The sequence below is a fragment of the Mirounga angustirostris genome, unplaced genomic scaffold, assembly GCF_029215605.1.
Source record: "Mirounga angustirostris isolate CCGP_5_RB_7025 unplaced genomic scaffold, mMirAng1.0.hap1 SCAF_8, whole genome shotgun sequence".
Lineage (NCBI taxonomy): Eukaryota > Metazoa > Chordata > Mammalia > Carnivora > Phocidae > Mirounga > Mirounga angustirostris.
In genome coordinates this window covers 91,094,345-91,098,839 of record NW_026991716.1, presented here as the reverse complement: position 1 = coordinate 91,098,839, position 4,495 = coordinate 91,094,345, and the positions used below count along the sequence as shown (strand labels likewise).

Sequence of the window (4,495 nt, the reverse complement as noted above, 5' to 3'; positions counted from 1 at the left end):
AAACATAGCAGGACCCAACCTATCCAGCCTCATTATTCAGTGGCAGAATATCGGGACTCATCTCAAAAACTAAACGTGCTGGGCTTCTTTGGACAAAAGTCAATTCCTCCTAGGCCCTCTATACCTAACATCCTTTAATCTAGGCAATTTACTTTTCTTAGGAGGCAAGATTGCTAAGTGAAATATGGCAATGGCGTGAGCCTGCCCGGGTTCAAATCCTGAGTTCGCCATAAAAAATTAAAGATGGAGAAGCATGGGGGTGCCCGGGTGGCTCAGTAAGTTGAGCGTCTGTCTTCGTCTCAGGACATGATCCCAGAGTTCTGGGATCGAGCCCCATGTCGTCCGGCTCCCTGCTTGGCGGGGAGTCGGCTTCTCCCTCTCCCTCTTCCTCTGTGTGCTCGCTCATGCTCTCTCTTTCTCAAAAACAAAACAAAACAAAACAAAACTCCACCACTTAGGCATGCCGCCACTCTGTGGAGTCCTGTGCTCGACACAGTGTAGCAACACCAGAGCCCTACATTCTCACAATTGAAAAAGCCCTGGGAGAATTTCAATGCTATTGTTTTGGAGACTTCCTTTCATCCTGCCTTGAATTTGTCCCAGTTCCAGTTTTAGACAATAAATCATCAGCCTTTAAAAAGGGAGTTCCATTCAATATTGAGAAAAGGAAAAATGAATCCCTGTACGAGAGGTTGGTCCCTGACTTGGGCAAAACCTGAACTCTTTCAGGTTGGTAAACTCCACCGTGGGCTGTTTTCTCGTGTGTTTGTTTAGTTTGCTATTGTATTTTTAAAAAGTAGGTTTATTTAAAATGAGGCCATCTTTCTGTTTTGTTCATAGTTGTTGGACCATCACTAGCAATGAGGCCATGGAATTTATTTGAATTGCCATTCCTCATTATCTTTAAAAAAAAAAAAAATGAACCCTGACAATAGTAACTTTTACAAGGATAATCTACCAGCAAACATCAGCAAGCCAGACCTACTGGCAGGCCTAGTCAATCTGTAACTGAAAACTAAAAGTGTAGCAGGAAATCCTCATACTGAAACTTGCAGGCTTATATAGCTGATGAAGCAAAAAACAAAAAGTAGGTGATAACTGCTAAGAAGTGCAACCTTGACAGTTGTCATGTCTTTGAGGATTTTCTTAACGTGTGGGCAAATCTTCATCTATTTTTGAATTCACTCTAGCCATCCAAAACAACTCTTGGCTCTGTGTTATTTTCCATCCTCTTCCAAGATAACACCTGCTAGCTATAATCAGCAGGGCTATTCCAACAAGCATTTTTTTTTTTTTTTGCTCAGTTGTCGTTCCTAAAGTAATAGAGGGTTCAGGTTATTGTATCTTAGTGTCACGTGGTACTAAATCACACTCCAAGAAGAGATAACAAGATGGCCCAAGGGGGGTGGGCGTGGTGGGTGTGGACTTTGTCCCAGCCAATCTCCCTTTCTCTCCGGCGGGGCTAAATGTGTCAAGTGTAAGTGGTATAGGAAGAGGTATCAGAGCTAGGTGGGGTGGAGCAAAGGAAATAAGGGAGATGACCGTGCCATTGGCTCAAAAAGTACCCAGGCCCATCTGGTCCCACAGTCAGAAACTGGGTGCTTTCATCTTGTTTTGCCAATGGATCCCAAAGTAGCCTTGAGTGATCACACCCTCCCCACATGTCCCAGCTTTGCCTCCTCTGAAACAGAGCCTTTACCTACCTGCCAAGAGGGGAATAGGGGATTTATGAGGAAGGCCAAGTCTCCATGCTGGTCATCCCCACGGTTTTTCAGATCTGCTGACTTATTTTGTGCAGCCCTCACCTCACCCCAAGCTGACTGCTGCCCACGTACCCACAACTCTGCTGATCTCTCAGTGGCTAAAACTACCCAGAAACCATGGCTTCGGGCAGTGACGCCTTCGAAGGCATCTTCAGGAATCTAAAATGAAAGGCTAAAGACCAGGGAGAACCCAGCTGATCGTTCCGTGAAGACACATAAGCCATCGTGGAGACATGACAGGTACCAAATACACAATGACTCTTTAAAAAAAAAATGAAGTTATTTATATAGACCCGGAATCTGCTCTCAACCAGTCGCCCACCATGTACATATCTGAAGTCATGTAAGTGTGGCAATTATTAAAAGAAAGTGTTTCCAGGATTGGAGACCACTGTATTTGCACATCTGACTGAACATACAGCAGTTTTGTAGCTATTGAATTAAGAATCTGGTGTATAGGAAGATAGAAATCAGGACCTAGAAAATGTGTACCTTTGCAGCCCCTCATTGCCAGCTCACAAAGAAAGAGGCCAGGGTACTACTTGAGCGAGAGGAGGAATCTTCCCGGCTAGGGAGGTGATAGGGACCACCAGGACTTCGACGACTCTCGAGTGCCTGGCACAATAGACTGCTCAGCCTTCCGACAATCATAAGGCAAAACCAGCACGTGTACTTGCTACATGGAAACCATCCCATTTTCAGTGCCTCCAGTGCCCACCACGCTGGGACTGTCTTTGAACCAATGCGTGTTTCCTCTGTGCAGGAGCCTAGCTTAGCATTGGAGACGAGCCCAAAAGAATCACTGGGTTAGCCTGCAGAGTATTCAAGCTGGACTCCTGAGGGTCCAAGGAGCCCTTCAGAGGAGCCAGTGGGTCTTGCTTACTAACAGTAGAGAAATCTGAGGGTCCTCCCGAATATTTGCTGTATTCATAGAGATAGGGAAAGCTCTCTCAGGTAAGCTGGCTGCATCTGATCTTCTCTCGAAATGAAGACCTGGAATTAAGAACATTTGACCTTGTATGAAGCATAATGGAAAATGCTGATCTCTGCAATCCCCGTAGACACAGCACCAGCTGTATGTACCACGTTCTCCCCCACACTCGTGGAGTTCCGGACATCAACTATGTACAGCTTTTTATACGTCAGTCATACCTCAGTAAAGCAGTTGAGAGAGTAAAAAATAAATACAGTGTATTATATTCTACCTTGTAGTTTGCATACTCGTTCACCTGATTTCAGAGATCTTTAGGTTTTCTATTAACATTGTTGTAAATCTGGCTTCTTTTCTTCCCCTCACACATGTTCATCGTGGGGGGTTTTCCCCTTAGAAGATACATGTCATATTGGCCCTCAGGTCATTACTCATTTTCTATCTTTCTCTAGACCCTGATGAGGACATGATGTGATTTTTGGAGTATGTGCTTCACTTACACTTGTCAGCTGATCATTTCCTAGGTGCTTGTTGTGGAAGAGAATCCAAAGCAGGAGTTGAAGGAAATCACCCACAGTACTGTCTCTGAAACCAGCAGGAGAAAAAAGAAAAATGTTATTCTTTTGATGTCCCCAGCTACGCTAGTGTCCGTTTAAACGCTCCTTTTGCACATTAGTCCGCTGGGTGCATCTGAATGTGTGTTTAGATTATAGTGACAACAGCCATTTGTTCTGCCTACCTGTGCAGGAGGTCACAGAAGGGAGTCCATTTTGGCCTTCTAAAAGGTCAGCGTCCCCACAGGTACTTGACTGAGTAGACAATGCTATGAAGTGACATTTCGCAATAGCTAAATATTGTCTTGCTCACAGCGTCCCTATTTTAGTATATGGTCATCCGTCCGTCTGCGCGGCAGCACCAGCAGGATCTTCATGATCAGCTGTGTCTCTTTGTATGTACATCTACATACGTATACATGAGGATATAAATAAACACGTGTGCCTGACTCGACCCCTGCTTTAAACACAATCCACCCTCAGTATGATGTGATTACAGGAACACTTGGAAGAGCTCCAAGTGGACCTCCACTGATATCATAAATTCCACAATTAGAGACTCATTCCTTTACTTTATGTGTCTTCCGTTATGATGCAAATAGCCACTGGGATGGTGCTAGTTAATGTTTAGAGCCATGCTCCAGTACAAACAAAGTTTTCTGCTTCTCTACTGGGAACTCGGTCTGATTTCTAGGAAAGCAGAAAAGGACAGATGGCACCGGCTGCCCCAGGGAACCCAAGATGCGGAAGAAAGGTACCCAAGGCGGGAGGGTAGGGTGGCTCCAAGACGGTTTTCACAATGATCCCTTTGCTCCAAGACGGTTTTCACAATGATCCCTTTGCTCCAAGACGGTTTTCACAATGATCCCTTTGCTCCAAGACGGTTTTCACAATGATCCCTTTGCTCCAAGACGGTTTTCACAATGATCCCTAGGGCCAGAGAGGCGGAGCTGATTCAAAACAGACACGACCTTAACTAGTGAAACCCAAAGAGCCCTTCAGCCTCAGAAACAAGAGAGAAGGAAAAAAGAAACAGAAACGCAAATAAACAAGAGAGTTACACCTCTCTTTCAGTGAACCTGTCCCCTCTCCCTCCCGCAGCTTCTGCGTTTCTCTGACCTATTCTTTTTTTTTTTCTTTTTTTAAAGATTTTATTTATTTATTTGAGAGAGAGAATGAGAGAGAGAGAGCACATGAGAGGGGGGAGGGTCAGAGGGAGAAGCAGACTCCCTGCGGAGCAAGGAGCC

General features: G+C 45.0%; 1 long non-coding RNA gene across 1 annotated transcript; it reads right to left on the bottom strand.

Moving 5' to 3' along the window:
• Positions 1 to 2,617: 2,617 nt before the first annotated feature.
• On the bottom strand, positions 2,618 to 4,167 carry LOC123837061 (uncharacterized). Its single transcript, XR_006789143.3, has 3 exons — positions 4,007 to 4,167; positions 3,195 to 3,279; positions 2,618 to 2,756 (listed from the first exon to the last, which is right to left on the bottom strand). It is a non-coding gene; the product is annotated as an uncharacterized LOC123837061 (long non-coding RNA).
• Positions 4,168 to 4,495: the final 328 nt, after the last annotated feature.